At 36.2% G+C, this 25,073-nt stretch overlaps 1 long non-coding RNA gene across 1 annotated transcript in view; it reads right to left on the minus strand.

Moving 5' to 3' along the window:
• The window catches only part of LOC132667320 (uncharacterized), a 159,717-nt gene that overhangs the window by 128,309 nt on the left and 6,335 nt on the right, over positions 1–25,073 (minus strand). Inside the window, exon 2 of the long non-coding RNA XR_009605086.2 lies at positions 5,650–5,735. This is a non-coding gene — a long non-coding RNA (uncharacterized LOC132667320). The remainder of the gene's footprint in view (positions 1–5,649; positions 5,736–25,073) is intronic.

A 25,073-nucleotide genomic window follows, 5' to 3' on the forward strand; every position in this document is an offset into this window, starting at 1 on the left:
GGGGCACCTGGGTGGCTCAGTCAGTTGAGCGTCCAACTCTTGGTCTCAGCTCAGGTCATGATCAGCCCTTTTCGAGCTCTGAGCTGACAATGCAAAGCCTGCTTGGGATTCTCTCTCCTCTCTTGCTGTTCCTCCTCCCCACCTCCTTCCCGTCGCGCACATGCACTCTCTCTCAAAATAAATAAACGTTAAAAAAAAATCCTTGCTGTCACTGAAACATTATACTCTACCAAAGGGAAACATGGTTTAAACTCACTTATCTTCTGTTTGAGAAAAATGGTGAATGCCATCTTTATAAGAAAGGCACAATTGAGCTGATAATTAGTTGAAAGTAGAGGGAGCCCTGAAACTAGGAATGACCTGATCCCCACAATCAGTAAAGCAACCATCAATCATCTCCCATGAAGGCATTCAAAGAACAGATTGTTTTAAAATTGCATTCTTCACTCATAAACTGTCAGCTTCCCAGGTGTCTGACCTGGCTCTCCAGACCAAGTACCTTGGGTCAGGCCACTTTGAAAACAGGTAAGACAGGTTTTGAGAGCCTTGCCTTCAGAGTCCTAATCGTCCATCTGGCCTATTAGCCCTTGTAAGAACCTGAATTCTGAATTTGGAGGTCATACCCCTTGATGATATTCCCTCTAAACCCACCCTGACATTGAAATCATCCTGGTTTAATTCTCCTCCCTTCCTAACTGTTCCTGGACATTTTCTGATAGATATCTACTCTGATTTCCTTCCCACTACTAACTGGCCAGCAGTTTCTTGGACACCATAACAGAAATACTACTTGGAAAACACTCAGCTCCCATCTCCTGAATTTTGTCTGCTAAAGCATCTAGGCCAGCTTATTCTAGGATTATCCTTTTTTTAAAGGTTATTTATCTATTTTGACAGTGAAAGCAAGCAGGGTAGGGGCAGAGAGAAGAAAGACAGAATCCCAAGCTGGCTCCATGCTGGCAGTGCAGAGCCTGATGCAGGACTCGAATCCACAAATGGTGAGATCATGACCGAAGCCAAGATCAAGAGTCAGACACTTACGTCGGGCTCTGTGCTGACAGCTCAGACAGAAGTCCACTTCAGATTCTGTGTCTCCCTCTCTCTCTGCCCCTCTCCTGCTCACACTCTCTCTCTCTCTCTCTCAAAAATAAATAAACATTAATTTTTTTTTTAAAGAGTCGACACTTAACCAACAGAGCCACCCAGGTGCCCCTAGGGTTAACCTTTTTATATCGTGGCAGCCCCTGGAATGTGCCTGTAGGGACTGTAGAAGATCCTGTTGGTTACCTGTTAGAATTTCCAACACTATCCTGTACCACTTTTAGGATTCTAAATACACACACACACACACACACACACACACACACACAGTAGCACTTCTAAAGAGATGGATTTTCAGCAGAAACACAAGGATATTTAGGGTGATACAGTCAACATGAAAGGCAATTTTACTGTTAACACTTTTCAGGTGCCAATCTGTGATGGTCCTCTGTCCACATGAATACATAGAATGTATAGAGGTTAACAATTACAATGATTCTATTTACTGGAATGGTCTCAACTAATTGAGTATTTAAAGTCTATGTCATAGAAAGGCCTCAGGCTCTAGTAAATGCATAAACACTAAGAGACTATTATGTGTAAGATAGTCATTAGTATTTTATGAGCTAGTAAACAGACCACATGAAGCTTCATTTCATGACCAGCTTTCAAATTTCAATATATATATATTGGTAGAGAGATCACTAATGGAAACTTCAGTGAAATATATATAAAATATATAAAAATATAAATATATATTTTTAAAAATATATTTAAATATTTTATTATATAATATATATTTTTATATAATATATATTATAAAATATATTATATAACATATAATATATTGCATATTAATATTTGCAATATATATTACAATATATTATGTATAATTTATAATAATAATAATTTATATATAATATAAGTGTGTGTGTGTGTATGTGTATTTAGAATCCTAAAAGTGGTACAGGATAGTGTTGGAAATTTTAATAGATAAACAACATAATCTTCTACAGTCCCTACAGGCACATTCCAGGGACTGTCACTACACAAAAGGGTTAAACCTAGGGACACCTGGGTGGTTCTGTCAGTTAAGTGTCTTTACAATATGGATTGTATAATTAGATTTGCACTAATTTAAAATTGTTTAAATTCAAAGTGAAGCTTGCTTTGATTAAAATATGTAAACTATTTTTAAAAACTTCAGTGGACATTAATTCCTTTTGCAATGCCACTGAAGCTTAATTTATTTGGTCACCATCCTAAGACAATAAATCCCTAAACCTAAGTGACCATTTTTGTTCCATTAAGTTCTTTATAAACAGGAAGTTGCTCTGGGCTTAAGTTAGTGAAATAAGTCACTTAGAGAAAATATCCAAAGAAGTAAAAAAACCAATGAAAAGGCAACATAATCATAATTGAGGTTTGTTATAGGTCTAATGCTTACAGTTAGAAAGATATGAACTTTCATTTGGAATTAAACATTAAATATAGCATAGGACTGGTGACATGTGCCATTTATCTAAGCCTTGGAAATGATCTTTCTCTTGAAAAAGTACAGCCAAATTACTATTTCCATGTTTGTCTTTGTTCATTTTGCCACAGGAAAGTAAAAGTTAACAGGAGTCCTTATTGAGGAACTCTATCATCTAGCAACTTAATCTCCATCAATGCAACAGTGCTTTTAGCATCAAGTGAAATCAAGTGGGGCCATGATTGTTAATGTGGAAAACATCCTATTTGATAATCTCAAGAAAATACATTTAGACCACTCTAATTTATAGCTATTTTATAACTGAATTAGATCTGATGAAGCGAATGAGAAAAGTATCCTATAGACAAAACTTAAAAACATATTATGGTTAATGACAGTTAAAACATAGTCATTTATTTCGAAAATATAAGTGCCTACCACATGTGCTGTGGTATATTAAGGGATAAAAGCAATCATAAGCTAGTTAAAGAGATAGGAAATTCCTCTCCAAAATACTTGTCTATGATTAAAAGCATTTTCCTTTGGCCACGATCAATAGATTAAGTCTTTCATATGTGTTAATGACACCATGGTTTTCTTATTAATCAGAAATAGTTCCAATAGTATAAATGTATAACTACTAACAGAAGAAATGAATAAGAGTCAGAAATGAAAAAGGAAGGAAGGAATGAAAAAGCTAACATCTTACCTATGGACCCTCTACAGCATATTTTCCCAGGCTCGTTTTTGCTTCCTTCATACAAATATTTTCAAATTACATCTCCATACATGTATTCATTTCCCAGAACTGATCTTGTTTACAAATATCTAGAAGTTGTTTATTTCTAAATATCACGGAAAAATGAACTTTCAATAACTAATCCTGTGAAATTTGCTTCTGTATTTTTTAAAATGTTGATGAGATTGCTCTTTAAACCACTCCACGTGCCTTGCATAAAGTCACACATTTGAGATTTTAGTGCTTAGAAAATGTTCCTTCAAAACTATGAAGCTCAACTGTGGTGATAACCTCTTTCACTGTTTCTCTTTCTGCCTTAAATTCAAGCAAGTTGCGTCAATGTGAAGCAGCATCACAGAAACTACCTTTCCCTCGGGCTTAGCATGTTTTCTTCTTGTCCCCATTCTAACCTGTCCCCTCCGTTTCTTTTTTTACTAACCTGAGATATGACTTGCTTTGGATATTTCCCTCCAAAATCTTTTTATGAAGTAAAATAACACATAAATTAAAGAAGAACAGATGTTTTAAATGGATAATAAACTAAAGCTCAGCAACAGTGCACAGTGGTCATATTCAAATTTAATTTAATGGTAGAAAAAAGGGAAGAGGAGAAGAAAGAAAAAATGAAATAGCAAAGTGATTTTCCAAGAGACCAAAGACCCATGAAAACTATAATTTATAGCAGTTGATGAAATGCCCTTTTAGGTCATACTTTGGGTGGGGGGCATCTGCTAATACTCAAACCAGCCAAATTCTTTGAAATGTCACTTACTATGAGGACTTTTTTAAAACATCTCATGAGACATGGGATATGAAAATGATTTTATGTCATTCTTTCTCATGTATTATTCAAAATCAAAATCATATTGGAAGAAGATGAAATCTCCAAGTTATCTTGTTAGAAATTCAGACTAAAGCATTTCACAAAGCAAATCCTAACAGCAGAAATTAGCATCAAAAAGAACCAGGTGTCAAATAAATTTCTCTTTTCCAATAAGGCTTACATGCGCCAAGCCAAATCTCCCCCCTCCCCCGCTCAAAGCCTCCATGACTCCCCATTACAGATTTAAAAAAAAAACACTAAATTCCTTTGCTTGATAATTAACAAGGTCTATAATCTGACCTAGTTTCCATTCTAGTCTTTTCTGCTTTCCCATCACTTCTTCCAACCCTTTCCATGGACTCTTACACTGCAGAAATACCACATGATGCTCATTTCTCCGGCGACACTGCAGGCAGCTTTATATTGATGCTTTCTCTGATGCCTTTTGTGCTTCAGGGAATACTCTTCTATTCTCCCTCCACCTTTGACTAACTGTGGCCACTCTTTAGATCATAGGGCATCTGAACCCCCTGGGAATCTTGGCAAGGTGCTCAGCCATCCTCTCACTGGAAAGATGCCAGATAGTTGCTCTTCTTTTCCTTTGTAGCATGAATATGGACACTCGTGATAGTCCCTGCTTTTTTAATCTGTGAATATCGATGCAAAAAAGAAGAACCAGGAGGAATTTTCTCTGGTGGCAGAGGTTGTTATAGCAAGAAAGTGTTCCCAAGGTTGCTGTGACAGTAGTATACTGTGGCATGAACAGGAGCTCATTCTCAAAGCATGATTGGGAGGTCTTACATCTGGCTGTATTGCACTGTAGCATGATTCTCTAGCATTCCTAGAGATCACTGCTTCTCAATATCCTTCTAGCAAGTTACTCTTTTGCTCAAATTCATGGAGTAAGTTTCTGAAAGTAGAGGTCCTGGTTATATACAAAGTCCATCAAAATCCTTTCCAAAATTACTTAGGGCCCACATCAAATTTCATCATCTCTGTGAAATCTTTGCTTTGTATTTTTATGTGGAAAGAATGTCTCTATTCTATAAAAGTCTTATAATAGTTAATGTGTATATTTCTTACAAAACTCATTACCTTCTGCCCAATATGTATTTGTTTAGAAGTTTTATCTTGAGAAATACAGTGTAGACTTCTTGAAGGCAGAAACTAGGCCACATTCATCGTATTACACGGATTCACAAAATCTGACATGGTAACTTTCAGATGGCAAAGCTTGTGACTAATTGAAGTGATTGAAAGAATAACACAAGGTAAAAGTATTTATAAAACAGTTTTGAGTCAATTTATTAAGAGAAGGTTATCCACTTAAGTCATATGTTTCACACATAGTAAACACCAAATAATACTATTTTTATTAAGGTGTTTCATATATATGCATTATATACATATACATATATGTACACGCATGTATATGTATGTACATATATGCATGTATGTATGCATATGTGTGTATATGTGTATATATTAATATGAGATTACTTCCATACTTGACCTACACAGAAATTGGCACAAAGAGAATTGCCCTCATCCCACATAAAAAAAAAAACATACCTTAAGTTCTCCAGTTAAGAACAAGTGAGGAATGACTGCTGTCTTGAGAAACTGCAGAGGTGTGGGTCAGCATACTTCTGGTGACTCTAGAGAGATGAAAGAGAGAAGACACTGTGATCATGGTACTTGCTATAATGCCAAGAGGCATTAGGGTGGAGTGGTTAAGAGCAGGAATTTTGGCACCAGGCTATCGCGATCTGAATTCTAGTCCTACTACTTTATAGACATGTAAACTTGAGTAAGTTTTTTAACTACTATATGCCTCAGTTTCCTCCCCTGGACCATAGGCACAGTAATGTCATCTTCTTCATAGGAATTTTATAATGATTAAATATTTTAGTATATGTAAAGTACATAGAGTCATAAGAAGTAGTACCTATGAGAGTAAATATTTGTTAACTGTTAGGCAGCATTACTGTCTCTAATGCTTTACTGAATCTGGTTTCTGTTTCATCATCTTTGCCACTTGTGACCCCACCCTCCCAGTGCATCCCTTCATCCTGTATTTCTGCTCTTGAGGAAGCTTCTACAGCCTTGGGTGTTTATAGTCTCACTATATAGCACTGGTTCCAGAGAGGTTGTTGACCTAAACTGGGAATTTAATGGCTATTATTTTCATGAAAAAGGAACTCATGTTCCAAAATATTGATATAAAGCTTTACTTAATGAAATGTAACTATTTCATTAAGATTAAACTGTTGTATAGCAGGGTGAAGGACAGGGGTTTGTAACTACAGACTCCAAGTATGGTGTGGTTGAGAGATCAATGTGTTTCTCTCCAAAAACGAACTGGAATTTAAGCAAAAGGATAACAACTTCTTTAAAAATAATGTTCAAAATGCTCTAAATGTTTTCAAAACCCCATTTCTTCCATTAAATAACTTTTTCAGTAATTTGAATTTCATAAGAAATTATCGGGGAAGTTGTTTGTAAGAAGTAAGTTAGGCTCATTTTATTCTAGGTACCAACCACTTAAGATCATTATTTAAAAAAATAAAAGAATGCTGTTTTCTTTTCCTTTTTTTCTCCAAAAGACAAAAGTGAAAAAAGCTGTTAATTCTATCACACCATGTACAAAAGAATCTGTTAAACCAAATTAAAGTCATTACTGACTTTTCGACAAATTTATGGATATGAAATTCTTTTCATTTTATGCAAAATAATTCTGTAATACTTTGGATCCCAGTTACTTTAATGGTAGGACATCCAGTGAGGAGTAATTATAAAGGAACAAATAGTAATTTTATCATTTGGGACTTCATGTGCTCCTCCTTATTTTCCATCAACCCTTGGTTAAAGATATTCAATGACTTCTAAACTAGTTTTTCCCATTTCTAATTTTAAATCTTGGTGTTCTGACAATGTTTCAATCTGGTTGCACTTATTGGATTATCTGAGATGTGATGGATATATTTTTCAGTAGAAACAAAAAAATCATGTTTTCTTGGTACCATACACATTGTTATAATGCAACTATAATAAGGGATTTGTATTTATTTCAGCTAACAAATTTTAAGTTAAACCTCAAATAATTGTAGTTTAAGTTGTTATTTTCTGAGCCATTTTAAAGTAAGTCAATGTATTGACATGAAAAATCAAATGTCTTTTGGTGAAAGAAAAAAATACACAACCGTATTCTACTGTTAATTCTACTGTTAGTTTTTATTAACACTTTCATTATAGCATTTTCTTATTGATATGAATTTTAAGTAGTTTTCCCTCATTATCAGTAGGAAATGTAAAAAAAAAAACAAAAAAAAAGAAAAGAAAAGGTTTCTTTCTGTGTAAATACACATAACCGAGATAATATAGTTTTGGAATTTTTATCTTAGAGTTCATTATTATTAAAATTGTTACTCTCAGCTTGAAAGTGCCCAGCATTAACTCTGAACCAGCAACATTTGTTTCATGTAGATTTTCATATTGTAAGATGAAATATATACTTCCTAAACCAAAGGTTAAATGTTTAGCATACACTGTAATAAAATGAAAATGTAATTTTAATTAATAAGTATTCAGTATAACTTTACCAAAAATATCAGGGCATCAGAGGAAGGCAAGACACATTTATGAAGTATCTAGTGATTTTAGAAATTTTACATATGCCAGTTAATTAAATCTTCATCAAGATCCTGAGAAGTAGGACTTATACTTGTTTTAGAGAGAAAAGAGAGAAGGAAAAAAGCTGAGACTATTAATAAGGATAAGAACTATTCAATCTCACCAGGAAGCTGGCTGAGTTAGGCATGCACATGAGGCTGCCTAGATGTGGGTCCAAAACTTATACTCTTTTTTTTTTTTTTTTTAAATTTTATTTTATTTTTTAATATATGAAATTTACTGTCAAATTGGTTTCCATACAACACCCAGTGCTCATCCCAAAAGGTGCCCTCCTCAATACCCATCACCCACCCTGCCCTTCCTCCCACCCTGCCCTCCCTCCCACCCCCCATCAAAACTTATACTCTTTACTTTCATTTTTAAGTTTTGTTTACAGTGCTCTAATGTGTTCCCACCTGTGAATTGCCCTTGACCTACCTCAGCACAGTATAAGAAAGACGTATCAAGATAAGACTAGTAATACCAACTACACTAAAGATATCTAGGTGAAGAATTCCATAAATTCTAACATAAAAGCAGATACTTTATTGAAGAAAACACTTTTGTTTTTTGGCTTCTATTGTTAGTCTTTAAATCAATTACATGGCTAAAAGTCAATAGTCATATCTACCCACAGATTCTTTTCCTATTCACCCTATTCCTTATCTCATTATACCTGCAGTGCCCTTCATTCTACCTATTTGAATTGCAAATATGAGGGGAAATGAGTTCAAGATGATAGAGAACTAAGATAAGGAAAGAAAATTCACTATTGAAAATACAGTAGTCATGGAAATTTAATTTTAACATTCCTGTGCAGTTTAGAATTGAGAGCTAGGCATCAGTGTTGGCAGTTTTAACGTAAACTAGCTGGTAAGCTACCTCTATGCCTCTGTAGCTTTCCACCCAAGGTTGAGAGTCTGCAGATCTGACAGATGAATGTTCTCTATAGCTCTTCTTGGTTAATAATGATTAAGAAGATGGTATTTGGGGGTGCCTGGGTGGCTCAGTGGGTTGTGCATCCAACTCTTGATTTCAGCTCAGGTCATAATCCCAGGGTCATGGAATTGAGCCCCACGTCAGGCTCTGTGCTGAGCATGGAGCCTGCTTAAGATTCTCTCTCTCTCTCTCTCTCTCTCTCTCTCTCTCTCTCTCCCTCCCTCCCTCTGCCCTCATGCTCTCTCTCTCTCTCTCTCTCTCTCTAAAACATAAAAAATAAAAAGAAGATGGTATTTGGCTTTAACTCTGTCATCACAGCATAAACATTTGAGATGAAGCTATCACAAGATAACCATTTTAAGATAAGTCATTTGACAACCAAAGAGGTAAGTAAAGAGCATATCAAAGTACCCTATTCATTCCACACAAGAAATAAATGATAGCAAAATTATGACAATACTTATACATGGTATCATTTTAGGTTTGGAGATTTGGGGATTGCCATTTTAGGTATCTGGATTACTTGGATTGGGGAAGAAGAGGAAAAAGGAAGGCAAAAAACTATTCTGGTACCTTCTGCTGGCTTTCAAAAGCAAGCAACAAAGCAACAGATAGAGTGTGAGATCGGTACCTCCTTGCTACACTCCAAGAAAGGAGCAACTGTCTGCTCAGCTGAGTCTGACCTCTGCTGACCTCTGTCATTGTAGGCTGAATTCATACCACATAAGAAAGTTTTGGTTTTGACTCCAAGTAATCTGTTACTTGCATTTAATCCAAGCACTTTCCAACAAGAACAGTGCACTCTTCTTGTTCACAAAATTACCCAGAAGTGCTGGGGGTTTTCATAAATCTTTCAAAAGAAGCTTTCCAATGCCAGCTTTCTTCCTAAAGTTCATTCAGGCAGTATTTTTAAGCAAAGGTTACTTTGGAATTGATAATATTATGGTGAAATAATGTGAATTAAGGAGATAATAATCTTAAACTGAAAAATCTAAAACTATTGGGTATGCATGTCTCAGTTTTAATACCAGATAGTTGTGTTCAAGAAGCAGTAAAGTTGGGGTGCCTGGGTGGCTCAGTCTGTTGGGCGTCCGACTTCAGCTCGGGTCATGATCTCATAGTTCATGAGTTCGAGCCCAGTGGCGGGTTCTGTGCTGATAGCTCAGAGCCTGGAGGCTGTTTTCGATTAGGTGTCTCCCTCTCTCTCTGCCCCTCCCCCACTCATTCTCTCTCTCTCTCTCTCAGAAACAAACATTAAAAAATTTTAAAAAAGAGTGAAGTTTTCTTTCTAATATACTATAATCAAGATTAAGCATACTTTCTTTTTTTACATTTAAAATCATATATTTTACTAATATAGTCTCAAATATATACAAAAGAATAATATCACTTAAAATTTTCATCTTCTTATAAGCCTTTAAAAGAATATATAAAACACTTTTACATCATGTTATGTACTCTAAAAAAATGGAAAAGTTGCATTTTAAAATTAACAGGGCTCCTGGGGCACCTGGGTGGCTCAGTCAATTGAGTGTCCGACTTCAGGTCAGGTCATGATCTCACGGTCCGGACTGTGACTTCGAGTCCCGCGTCGGGTTCTGTGCTAACAGCTTGGAGCCTGGAGCCTGCTTCAGATTCTGTGTCTCCCTCTTTCTGCCCCTCCCCCACTCATGCTCTACCTCTCTCTCCCTGTCAAAAATAAATAAACTTTAAAAAAAAAGTCTTTAAAATTAACAGGGCTCCTGAGTGGGCACAGTCGATTAAATGTCCAACTTTGGCTCAGGTCATGATCTCACAGTTCATGAGTTTGAACCCCACATTGGGGCTCTGTGCTGACAACTCAGAGCCTGGAACCTGCTTGGGATTCTGTGTCTTCCTCTCTCTCTGCCCCTCCCCCACTCGTGCTCTTTCTTTCTCAAAAATAAACATTAAAAAAAATTTTAAATGATCAATAGTAGGCTTAATTTTTATTTTAGATAAATTTTTGGAATAAATTATTAATCCTAAGGTTTACTACTTTTGAAAAAATTAAATCAATGATTGGTAAGAGTATGTTTCACAAAAGCTGATAGGTCTAAACAATGCTATGAAATGTAAGGTTAATTTTAGTCACAATTTTGTGTTTATTATATGTCAGGTATTTTCCTTAGTATGTTAGATATATTTACTTATTTAATCCTTATAACAACCCTATGTATGGTTTGTTTCTTATTCCTCTCAACCTCCTCTTATTCCTCCTCCACCACCTACTCCTCCTCTTTCTTCTTCTTCATTATCATCATCACTCTTCTTTAGAGATGAGGAAATTGAATCCAGAGAAGGTAAGTAATAAAGGCAAGCTCAAATAACTGGCAAGAGCCAGAGCCCAAGTTCAAACCCTGGCACTTTGGGGCCTGAGCTTGGTACCCTTAACCTCCATGCTGTCTATATCACCTTTCACTCTGCTGCTTGATTTTAAAGCTATTTGATGAAGTTCCTCACAGGTGATAGCTTAGCTTTGAATGACCATACTCAGGTGTGCTAATCAGTGACTAGAAAAGGATCTTTCATAATATGCCACAAGACTTCTAAGGACATGTAGAATTCTATGGTTTTTCCTGATTCTGTCATGTCTAACTTTCTATCCACAGATTTTGTGAAAAGAAAGACGGTTTATTTATCAAACTGGCAGAGCTCCAAGCATATGCATGATAGTTAACACAGAAGAGAACAAAATTAAGATTCAAACTGGCCTTGACAGAATCAAAATTTTGCCACTTTAACAAGATCAACACTCAATTCCTGCTTGGAGATTAAAAACAACAATAGCAACAAAAATAAGGAGCACACAAAACAGAATGAAAAAGACTGTCTGACAGCAATTGACTTGAAAAAGATCAGAGTGCTTTAGCTGACCACAGACTGCAGCAACCAAACCAAAGATGATGTCACTGAACAACAGCCACCACCACCAACCCTTTTCTCCAATATGCCAACTATATGTTTATATGTTGCATTGAGAGAGAAAATATTGCTCAAATAGATTGAGATTTTCTCCATCAATGTATTTGGTCCTAGTCAGACAACATCCAGAATACCGAATGAAGTCTTAGATGTCATGGTACAGGACAGAGTAGAGAGAATTTAGAATAATTTAAGTGCGATAGTTTAGAATCTGGTCTGAATATCGTGCCATAAAAGAGTGGTTGGAAAACTAGAGAAGGGAAGATCTAATTAAGAACAGAATAGAATTTTTTTTAAGGTTTATTTATTTCTGAGACAGAGAGAGACAGAGCATGAGTGGGGGAGGGGCAGAGAGAGAGGAAGACACAGAATCGGAAGCAGGCTCCAGGCTCTGAGCCATCAGCTCAGAGCCCGACGCGGGGCTCGAACTCACAGACTGTGAGATCATGACCTGAGCTGAAGTCGGTCACTCAACCAACTGAGCCACCCAGGCGCCCCAAACAGAATAGAATTTTTAAATATTGGGAGGTATCATGTGTAGAGAGGAATAGACTTATTTCCCCCAATGTTTCAAAAGGAAAATATGACCAATAGGTAGGAGATGCAAGAAGATAGATAACAGTTTCAATAATGTAAATGCTTGTCTCATGAAGAAATGAGTTCTCCATCCCTGAAAGTAAGCAACCAGGGGATGAATAAACTTAGGCCTACTGTTGTGAAGCTCCCTGATTTGAGAAAGAACTTAAATGACCTCTGAGGTCCCTTCCAATGTTAAAATACTATTAATTAACCTCTTTCTACATCACATATTTTATTCTCTTATCTGAATTACTAAATGTTACCTCAGTTTAAATTAAGGAAACTAAATATTTTTGTTAATTTAGTACCTTTTAATCAATAATAATATCAAGTGCAAATATATTATTAGGGAAAAATTAAGTGAAATAATGTGTTTAAAAAAACTTTTGTCTGCAAGTAAGATATGATAAGTCTCCAGATTTATTTTCGAAATCACAACACAGTGGAAACATTTAAGATACAAATTTAATGAATTGGTATAAAGAAAAGATAATTGGTTTAAAAAAAAACATAAAAAAGATTTTAGTGCATCTTTGCACCTCTGAGGGTTTGTCACTAACCAGAAAATCTACATAATTAAGAAAGAAGTCTATTTTATGCTCATCTAAATTTCGTATTTGACCAGGACTAAGCAGTCCTTACAATGCATCTTTCAGAATAGATAGTACAAGAATCTTCATTTCTCAATGACTAGGATAATTATAGCTTCAAACAGAAGAATCAGGCTGTAGCCCAACACCACTGCTTTCAAAGTGTACTTTTGATGGTCACTGGCACCTCATATTTTTGAAATTCTTGTTTAATTTTATAAATGAAAGATTTTTGCTGAATTGAAACTGTCCACCTGATCTTTGCTAATGGGACTAAAGGCCCATTAGTATGGAAACGAATGCCATCTAAGCTAATTATTTTAAATGCAAGTATTCAGCTGAATCTACATCTGAGACCTGACAGGCAACACATGACTTTTTTAACAATTGTTCAGGGCTGCAAAAAATAGAGTTTTTCTCGAATGCAAAAGGTGACTGCTATACAATGCATTTCTGGTTTAGCTTAGTTTCTGCAGTTTGACTCTACTATATTTTAAATGAGATGGGAAAAAGTAGTGATTATTTTTTTCCTGAAACCAACAGATAGCAAGCATTATATAGCTTAAAAATTCCAGATCTGATTTTAATATGTCCTAACAACCTAAAAAATATAACACCATAAATAATGCTACATGGCTACATTTCCACATATATTCAAACCCAAGGTAGAGTATGTTTCCTGTGGCTGAGAAGCATTTAGAGTATTCAGATTTTATCTTATTTATTAAATCCATAAATTGCTGAATTATTTGGGGATGTCCAAGGCACACAGAATTATTTCCATAATGAAGAAAATATAGCCCAGGAATTTTAATACTTACCAAATCACTAAAATATTTTTGTTGTGTTTTGTTTTGTATTTAATTGTATATCTCTAAACTGTGATGCCAAGTTTAACTCAGGATGACATACTATGAATGACAAATTATGAAAGGTCATCACGGCACAGGATTGGAAAAATCCTTCATTAGCTCCTCCTCCTCCCCTTCTCTTCCCCAAACCCCTTCTTTTCCTCCTTCTCCGCTTCCTCCTCTTTTTCCTCTTCTTCCACTTCTTAGTTCTTTCTCTTTCCCCTTCTTTCTCGAGTCCTTCTTCCATCCCTTTATTTTTCCCTTTTCTCTTCCTTTTTTAGTTAAACAAATGCCTGCTGTAAAATTTGAATACCAAAATATTTTCTTTTTATAGATGTTTCTTCTTGCTCCATTTGTAAAAAAATATTCTTATGAAGATGTAATGTTAAATACAGATCAAAACTTGTATCTTACTTGTTTATGATCCTAGATCATCACAGATGAGGTATTTCTGTGCTTATAATTTAAATCTTTTAAATATGAAAAACTATGTATACTATATAAATTTGAAAGCAATGTGAAAGTATTAATTTTATATGATTTCCAATTTCAACTTCCTTAATTTTAAAGCTTAATCTGGTGTTGAACATTGCAGCCACGTTTTTTCTATCATTAAAAAAATTCCTACAAATTATTTTTCTACAGCTCACTCTATATTTGCTATTTTCACGTGTGTGTGTGTGTGTGTGTGTGTGTTCACATGTGGATGCCGGTGTGAATATACTGAACAATTAGTGATTAACGTTTCAATCCGATAGTTGGAGTTCTAAGCTTATTTGACTATATTTTGATAGCTTTTTAAGTCCCCAATGTATTGACTAAAGAAGTGAGTTGGCAAAAATGGATGAATCTTAATTAATTATCATATGGCATTATTCACTATACTGTGACAAAATAAAATTAAAAAATTGAGGAACAGCAAGGAAGGAGAAGTGAGCCCTATCCAGTTGAAATACTTAACTCAGGACTTATCCAAGTGGAATCTTTCTCAGTTTTCCTTTGGGGTTGTTCCATGGCAGGAAAAGGGGGAAAACGCAAAATTCTGTTATTGCAGAGTTAATGTGTGAGGACAGCATATCCTGCCAAAAAGGTCAGACAAATGCCACCTTGATTCTCATTTTGATGGCCTAGCCAGTTATTCTTCTTAAACAACATTCTAGCGACTGGTGAGAAGAATGGGGAGAAAAAACCTAGACCACATGCAGGAAGATTTTTTTTAACTAATGATTTGATGCTAAAATTTTCTCATCCAGGAAAATTTTCAGACTTTCTTATAACACCCCAGGTTTTCTTTCCATTTTTTGGTAAAGTATACAAAAAACTGCAAAATCAGCCTGAAACAACTCCTAATGCTAGAGGAAATAATGGGACGCCGGCCAACAATGTGTCTGATTTCATCAGTCAGGACAAGGTACTCTCTTTCTGAGGCCAACCCTCCTGACAGACCTAATCCTTTCATCAGCAGACTGACGGACAAGTGTAAATCTGTAGAGTTAAACAGTCTCAACGGTCTGTGTAGAGGGTAAGGGGAGTTTAAAAAAAAAAAAAGTTTAAAACCTGACACATATGGGCTTCCAAATAAAGGTTTGACATTTCCAAATACAAATATCACACTGGTGCCTGGGTGGCGCAGTTGGTCAAGCACCTGACTCTTGATTTCGGTTCAGGTCATGATCTCACAGTCATGAGATGGAGCTTTGCATCAAGCTCTGCACTGAGCTTGAAGCCTGCTTGGGATTCTCTCTCTCCCTTTCTCTCTGCTCTTCCCCAAAACTCCCTCTCAAAATAAATAAATAAACATTTATATATATCTATATATCTATATATCTATATCTATATCTATATCTATATAAATCTATAGATATAGATATAGATATAGATCTATAGATATAGATATAGATATATAGATATAATATATATATATCCCTGTTTTTCTCTCCAGCCTGTTAATGCTTAGACAAGAAAGCATGAAATAGGTCTTTAACATTCACATATCATTTTTTAAAAAATGTTTGTTTATTTATTTGAGACAGAAAGAGAGAGTGGGGCAGGGCAGAGAGAAGGAGAAAGAGAATCTTAAGCAGGCTCCTCACTGCCAGTGCAGAGCTGGAGGAGGGGTTTGATCTCACAGACCATGAGATGTCCTGAACTGAAACCAAGAGCCAGACACTTAACTGACAGAGCCACCCAGGCACCTCTCACATATCATTTTTAATGATAGCTTTATATCTAGAAACAGACCCTGCATAAGGATATATGAAATAATTGAGAAGAAATTATTATAGGCTTAAAATCATGCAAGAAAAAAAAATTATATCCCTCATCTGACCTGTGTGTCAATTATCTTCCACCTTGATTTTGCAACACCAAGCACTGCAATGTTCTCAAAAGGCATTGTGAAATTCTTCTAAATATTCAAAACAAAATTATGCTTCATTTTCTTAATTAAAAAAAAATTATTTTAATGTTTATTTATTTCAGAGAGAGAGAGACAGAGCACCAGCAGGGGAGAGGCAGAAAGAGCCAGAGACAGAATCTGAAACAGGCTTCAGGCTCTGAGCTGTTAGCACAGAGCCCGACATGGGGCTTGAACCCACGAACCGTGAGATCATGAGCTGAGCTGAAGTTGGACACATAACCGACTGAGACCCCCAGGTGCCTCCATTTTCTTAATTTTAAAAACTAAACAAAATATGATATCTAAAACTTTTAGGAGATGGTGGCCATGGGGAAGGAGTGGTAGAGCATCAAAGCAATTGTGTGTGACATCTGGACCTAAGTCTGGTCGCCCATGCTCTAGGAGGAGCATGTGACAAGTGGGCCCCATGGCTCTTTAAGTCACTTCCATCTGAAAAATGGGGGGAGAAAATCAAGTCCTAACCACCCAAAGGAATCGCTTTAATGATACAATCGTTCTTTTTAAAGTGTAGAAGAAACATTTAGCGTAAACACGAAATAAAAAATAGTGATGTTTGCTTGTAATTACAGGTCACTTTTGGTTTTCCTAAGACATCAAATCCCCAGGGCTAGACTGTGGGTGCATAAGGGAAATTGTGTGGAGCTCTTTGTGGGTGGTATCACAACTAGGTTTCAGTTAAATAACAGAGTCTTCTACAGCTGGTCTTCTTAGTTGTTTAAAAGGTAAATATACTTAGAGGAACAGCCCTGCATGATGGCAGAAAAAGTGGTTTCTAATGTGGTAAGAGTTGAAAGACCTCTACCGACTTACCCCAAACTATTTCTGCCACCAGCCTGCGGTGTTCCCAGAAAATTTCTCACCATTCCTTTGGGACATTATCTCCAAAATGCCCATTAAAATGCAAATGTATTACCTCACAGCTCTCACATATTGACTCACTATCCTCCATTTTTATATCAGCGAGGATTTGCTTGGTCTGCAAGACAGTTTTGGTGAGAGTAAGCAAACTCGGGTTCAGCCACAAAGAAAACTAAAAGGAGCAAGACGCATTTTGCAGAAGAGACCTGGGGCAGTGAGTACCGTGGTCAGAGAATGCTGAGAGGGACAAGTGCACATGGTTGGGGCAGGGAAAGACGAGGTACACGTCCTTGTGTCCCTGCAGACTCCTATACCCAGCTCTACATTCCTAAATTACACAATGATTTCTTCCTCTTTACAACTTCCAAAGCACCTTGTATTTTACCACCCACCAGATAGGCATCCTATATATTTCCTTGTCTTGGTGGTGATTATGTGTCCGTTTGTCCTCTGCCTACTTTTAATTCTGTGTCCCTACATTTGGGGGTCTTTCTTCCAAATCTCAGTGATTTCCAAAGCTCTTAGTGAAAGACTTGTATGTAAGTGCTGTACTAATACTTATTAAATAAACAAATAAAACCAGTATACTGGAGATGGTTACATTGGGTGGGATTCTAGCAAATGTGGAATCAGATTTTCTCATTTTGCACAATCCAGGCAAGGATTTACAAAACTTCGTGATCCAGTTGCTTACCTGCCTAGTTATCATGGCACATTCTATGCACTATTACTTTGTCCACTTTGGGGGTTTTTTTGTTTGTTTTGTTTTACATCTGTCTTTCTGATTCAACTTTGATGAAGAAGACCAAAACTTATTTATTGTTTTAATGGTTTTTATTCATTTTTACTATCTTTTCTCCCTTTTTTCTACATTTCACTAGATGCCCCCAACCACCACCTCAACATCTCTGACAATACCTGACACATAATACTAAAGAAGCCTGAGAAGGAATAAAAACAGAGAAAAAGGAAGGAAGGGAGCAAAGGAATGAGGGAAACAATAAGAAATATACTTACGATCATTTTAAGTTTTTCTTTCAAGGGAACCTGTGACTAAATGATATGCACATGCTAGCAGGTTGCTTGGCCATTTCTGAGGAACGGTTTGTACACATGAGTTGTGCTGAGCTTGACATGTTTGGAGTGGGGAGCAGCAGTGGCCAAGGGAAAGTTTCGGTGTCATGCCAGCTGTTTTATGTCTCTTTCATCTCATTACTACTTTTCCAGAATGGAATTCTTTATAGGATTGTATCATGCCAACTAGTTCTCTTATTTTGTAGGTTGAACAGCCTGAGATGTGAATGTGCCCTTCTCCTTGGGTGTTCTACAAAAGATAACTGAGAAATTGGAACTACAGTTTTCGAAGGTCTTAATTCATACTACTCAGATAATGTTATACCACCTCAAATTCCACTTTTAGTTACAGAAGTTGAACAATTCTGTCTAGTCTTTTGGAGATATTGTTGAGAAATTGTTTACTTTGTCAAGGTCCACGATTGCATGGGTCATTAACCATGCATGCAGCTACTGAACAAAAACTGCCCAGACAGCAACTTTTCTAAACAGGTCTCTGGAACAGCCCCATTGTCCTTTGGTCTTTCATGGCAGTGCTATTTCACTTGCTTTTTAATACATGGCCTGAAAGCCCATGTTTTGACTATGGAGGACAACAAGCTTCTACACACTGGGCCATTTTGTAAAAATTATTTTTGCTCAGCCTACAAAAGCACACAATGATCTATGTATTAGGTCAAGTCTTTGTGTTATTCATTTTTCTCTTCTCTTGTACATAGATCTAAACATCATAGGCATTCAATAAATGTTGAATGAATATACTTCTAAGTTAACCAAAGCCTATAGACTTTTTCCCAGCAATGACATAGTAGATTTAACAAGCATGACTTTCTAGCTACATCTGAAAGACACTCACAAAGAGGGAACTGATAGCTCACATATTAGTACCAGTAGTTTCTCAGGGCAAGATGTGTAAGAGGGGATTCACAGTTCAGAACCATTTAGTATCGTGAGGTGAACTGAAAGTTTTTAATTTTGGTTAAAAGTGTGCTATAGTTTTGGGGGGCACCTGTGAGCCCTTCAGAGCCATTGAATAATTGAGAGCTATTACATGGCGGTGGGAATAAATACGGGACACATTTTTCACCATCGTCGTTGACTCTAGATGGTTTTGGATAAGTACAATGTTATCATTTACAAAACCTGGGCTGTGTAGTCCCTATGTCCCAAGAAAATTGAGAAAGATGAAATTATAATTGTAAAACAAACAAAAATTAAGTTCCTCAAGAAAAAAAAAATTGGTACACTTTCTCAAATATGCCTCTGAAGCTCTGTAGGATTTATTCAAGTGCAGAATGAATGCTCTCAGTTTGGCAACTAGGATTCATGTGATGACTCAGCAGCTTTCAGTTCCAGTAAAGCCAACAACTTTATAGACTTCAGTAATGCTTGTGTTTATGATGCATAAGAAAGAAGAAAAAATAAATACAGTATAATACAACTATAAAAGATTGAGAAGACTTTCTATGATTCCCAGGAGGATGAAAACCCTGGAGTTGGGTACAATAGAATTCTGTAGAAATTAGGAATCTCAGAAACTCCAGTGACATTTCAGTTCTTTGTAAATTAAGTGAAGTTGTTTTCTTTTTTTCAACCTCTAAAACTGTGGTCACTCCCTACTTCTCATTAGTTGTCCAACAAATGAAGTAAAGGTCTATAAAAAACATGATTAAAGAAGGCAATCTGATTTTTTGTTTAGCAACAAAGGACAATGGCTGTCACAAGAGCAAAGTGCCCTGAAGTTTCATATGGCCTCTTTCGGACATTAAAGGAGTGTGACCTGCACAGAGGAGCCCCCAATCAGCAATCATCCAGCCCTATACTAGAAGATTCCATGTAGTCTCCTTAGTAGCAAGTTTGATAAGAGAGCCCACTAAAGATTTCTGATATATTATTAAGAGTAAGTCATGATTCATGGAGGGTTCTCACAATATACATGGAAAAAAATAGATCATTTGTTTTGTACGACTTTGAAATATGCATCATTGCTTCTGAAGATATTTACAAGAAAGCATAGTCTTATTTTCTCTCATGGAAGTCATTCATTCTCAATCTACAGAAACCAATTTTCAGGCATGTAATTCAAAAGTTCAAAATAATTTCATAACATGAACACACAGTAGACACACAACTCCAGAGATGTACAAAAGGAAAAAAGGGAAGAAACATTACACAAGCAAGATACTATCTAAATAGACCCTTTGCAAACAAAATTATTAGTACACAATAGTGTAAAAGTATGATAAGAAAACCTTAGAGAAACAAGTCAAAATATTCAATCAAATACAAGAGTTCAGTCAAATGAGAAGATTAGAAAAAAAATCTCTTCTCTATCAGCAATATCTAGGTAAATATGTAATAGGGGATTATCATTTATGCAGAAACAACAAAAATATAAATCACTTGACATTACTCTTTTTTAAAATGTTTATTTACTTATTTTGAGAGAGAGAGAGAGAGAGAGAGAGCGAGCACATGCACAAGCAGAGAGAGGGAGAAAGAGAATCCCAAGCAGGCTCTGCACTGTCAGTGCAGAGCCCAATGTGAGGCTCAAACTCAAGAGTTGGACACTTAACTGACTGTGCCATCCAGGTGCCCCATAAAATACTTAACATTACTCTTGACCCAAACTGAAATGTATAAAAAAAAGTATCACCTTTTGCTGATAAGCTCATAAAGATATTTTTATATTTTTTGACAGGAAAACTTAGTCAATGTAAAGATGTCAATTCTTTCCAAAGTAATTTATGGGCTTCAAGAAATTTCAATTCAAATTCAGAAAAGGAGGGCAGGTTTTGAACAATGAAGAATTTTTTGAAAAATAAAAATAACTAATGTGCCCTGTTCTTACCAGATATCAAAGTACAATACAATCCATGATAATCAAAACAATACAATTTTGGCAGGCGAACTGATGGCTAGGTAAGATTATCAGAATAAATAGATCAGAAAATCACCTATCATAGATACTACTTTCATGTATAATAAGGGTGAGATCATAGATTGGTGGGGAAAAATTATTTATTAAAGGGTACTGGGAAAGTGATTATTATATGGGAGGAAAACAGAGCCTTACTTTATAATTTATATTTTAAAATTTGTGTGGACTGAAATGTATAATACAAAGCTATTAAGATTATCAGGCTGTGATTTAGGCTCACACATTTAAAAAATTTTTTTTAATATTTATTTTTTTGAGAGAGAGAGAGAGAGAGAGAGAGAGACAGAGCATGGGTCAGGGAGGGGCAGAGAGGGAGGGAGACAGAATCTGAAACAGCTCCAGGCTCTGAGCTGTCAGCATAGAGCCAACGCAGGGCTCAAACCTACAAATCATGAGATCATGACCTGAGCCGAAGTCTGACGCTCAGCTGAGTCACCCAGGTGCCCTTAGGCATTTATTTTTAAATAAAATAAATGAAAAGAATAATTTATCAAAAACCTTCTAGATACCAAGAAACATGATAAAATAAAAGGGAAAAAATTCAGAAAAATTTCCAGTAAATGTAACGAAAACATAACCAATAGGAAAAATATATGTAAGTTCAAATCCAGGATGAGAAATAAATAGTCTCAGAAATTGATTCAAAATGACCTTAGGTTTGTCTAAGACATATCACAGACTAGCTATGAAATTTCATAACCCATCCAAGAAGTGGACATAAAAGAAGCCCTGACTGTTCAGCCAAAGGAATTCATAGAGAAGGCTGATTCTATGCCTTGGTCAATGACGAGTGAAGGTCTAAAGTCAGAAGTACACAAACTTCCCCCCAAACCTCTATGGCAGTGGAAGTTATTGGTATATTTTGCTGTGTAGTTGCTACTATAGGAGACTCCAGAGAATGACAGTGTAATTGTCATCTTTGCATATCCTCTAGGAAAAACCAACATTTATTTTCTAGAACTCTCCCTTCCTTTTTTAGTCAAAAGCTTAGATTCAGAGTGGTGAGAGAAATGGTTTGCCAAAAGATGAGGGCTCCCAAATGAGGAGGAAAGGGGGATAATCTGAAGTTCACAAGAGGTGGAAAATGTGTCCTCTTCATATCAGCTCTTAAGAATAGCAAGATTCCTTTTCTCCCCCCTGGTGTGCATACAGCAGCCAGAAGAACATCGGCATGATGTTCTGCCACCTATTGAAACATCTTTTATCCTAGTTGCTGACTTCATAAGACTCCTATCCACCAAAGTTAATTTTCCCAGAATCAGAGACCAGGATGCTATTAAATTTGCATTGAAGGGGGGCACCTGGGTGGCTCAGTCGGTTAAGCATCGACTCTTGATTTTGGCTTAAGTCATGATCTCATAGTTTGTGGGTGTGAGTCCCACGTCAAGCTCTGTGCCAACAGTGCAAAGCCTGCTTGGGATTCTCTCTCTCTCCCTTTCTGTCTGCCCTTCCCCAGCTCACATGTTCTCTCTCTCTCTCTCTCTCTCTCTCTCTCTCTCAAGAATAAATAAATAAATTAAAATTTTAAATTTGCATTAAAGAAAATGTCTGAGAAAAAGGAAATAAGGAAGGGGGTCGGGCAAAGCTGGGAGCCTCATCAGACTCCAGCACAAGTCTGGGGAAAGGAAGGAAATTTGGGTGGAAGCACCCTGGATGCCTGGCAGCCTATGAAAGTCTTGGTAAGGTCTTCTGGGGCTCCTTGGCCAAAGTCACCCTCAGTTTCCCTTCTGTACAGAGTTTCCCTTCTGTACAAGCACTGTGGGTGCTTGGCCTCTGGAAACATGATGAGTGGTGAATTTTGAGGTCAACAGCTGGGTCACAGGGCAACTGCCTCCTTGTACGGGCAGCGCTGCAGGCCCATTCTGATACTGCCACTCCCTTCAGAGCCAGCACATAATTCACCTCTTCCTCAAGCTTCCACAGCACCCCTGGATAGAACTGGTTCTTCCTTTGGAGCATACAGATACTTCTAGTAGTACATTTCTTCTCCCAGGTAGAAATATTTGTTTGGGAGTCTCTCTCTCTCCTACCGAGCTATAAGATAATAAAGGAAGAGGTTTATGTGTTTTCATTCTCACAGTCTGAGGCCATGCACAGTGACTGGCATGTAGTAGAGACTTAATGTCAGTCACTGATTTGGTGAAATTATCTCTTGTATTGTCTTGTAACCAATTGAATTTGAACAGTCTTCATGTTTATAGTAGGTCTTGTAACTCCAACTGGACTGTAAACTCCCTGAAGACAGCAAAAAAACAGTTTATGTATTAACTTTTTGATTTTGAAATAATTTCAAATTTATGGAGGTTGAATTAGGACAAGGAACTCCAGTGTGTCCTTTACCCTCATGGATTGTTAGCATTTTGTCACATTTGCCATGTCATTCATTTTTTTTTTCTGTTTCTTCTACCTACACATTATATCTATATCTGTGTTTCTATATACAAATATAGAGACAGAGATAATTATTATATATAGACAGAGATAATTACATACAGAGAGATAGAAGTATCATCAGCATTATTGTTATTTGAACCACTTAAAAGAAAACTGCAAATTTTCTGCCCCTTTACCCCTGACTGCATTCACTTTTATAACCATAATAGAATTCCCAAAATCATGAAATTTAACATTGTCCCAATAGTGATACTTCTAGCAAATACTTTTTTTCTGATTCTGGATCCAGTCCAAGATCACATGGTATATTTAATTTTCATGTTTTGATCTCCTTTAACATGGAGGGATTCTTCATTCTTTAAAATCAGAGTATTTTAACCTTTTTGAATGTTTCACTTCACTGCATACAGTGTTATAGCAGGTACACAATAAACATTAAATATGTATGTTCATGTATGGAGCTATGTATCACAGAGACATATATGGACCATGGCAAAATTATTTTTTCTCTTTCTTTGTAATACAATAAAGAATTCAGTGGTTTCATCAATTTTATAACCAATAATAGTATATGACCTTTTCAAAATATGATTGTGGAAATTCAAGTGCACTGCATTCTTATTTTACAGAGGACATTTTTAGGGAAACTAAAATGATTTTAAAAGGTGATGTTATTAGCCTGTTCTAATCTCTTCAATAGGGTAAAAATTAATATTCATGCACATGGAGACTTTTGCCAAGGCAAATTTAATAGAAAATGAACAAACTGAACAATTTAAGAATGTTTGTGAAACATTCATTCAGAACTAAAACAGTGATATTACATAGCTTTCGTTTAGTAAATTGCATTTTCTATTATCCATGAAAGTTAGCATATCCCAAGGTATAAAATTAACTAAGCATTTAAACAAGATGCACAGGAAATAAGACACCATGTGAAACACCATGGGGTGTATTTCTGATGATAAATGGACTTGGGTAAGGAAATTAGAATTGTATTGGAGGTTCTAGCCAGTAATCAAGAAAAGAAAGAAAAGCTATCCAGGTTGGAAAGAAAGAAGTAAGCTATACCTCTGTTTGCCGATGACATGGTTTTATATGTAGAAAATCTTCATAAGGGACTTGTATCCAGAATATGCAAAGAATCCTCAATAATAAAAATACAATTAAAAAATAGGCAAAGGATTGGGGCACCTGGGTGGCTCAGTCGGTTAAGTATCCGACTTCAGCTCAGGTCCTGGAGACTGCTTTGGATTCTGTGTCTTCCTCTCTATCTTCTCCTCCCCTGCTCTCTCTATTTTTATCTCAAAAAATAAACATTAAAAAAAAATGTTTTAAATGGGCAAAGGATCTGAATAGACATTTCTCCAAGAAAAATATGCAAATGGTCAATAAGCACATGAAAAGATGCCTAACATCACCAATCATTAGGGAAATGCAAATCAAAACCACAATGAGATACCACTTCACATGCAGTAGGATGGCTGTAATCAAAAAGGAAAAAAAAAAAACAAAAAACAAAGGATGTGGAGAGATTGTAACTCTCACTACAGTAGTAGTGAGTATGTAAATTGGTGCAGCTTTTTAGAAAATTAATATGGCATTTCCACAAATGACTAAATATAAGTTACCATATAAACCAGCAATCTACTTCCAGGCATATATCCAAAGAAATGAAAAAAATGTATGTTCACACAAAAGCTTGTACACAAATATCATAGCAGCATTATTCATAA

The sequence above is a fragment of the Panthera onca genome, chromosome B2 (genome assembly GCF_046562875.1).
Source record: "Panthera onca isolate mPanOnc1 chromosome B2, mPanOnc1 haplotype 2, whole genome shotgun sequence".
Taxonomy (NCBI): Eukaryota; Metazoa; Chordata; class Mammalia; order Carnivora; family Felidae; genus Panthera; species Panthera onca.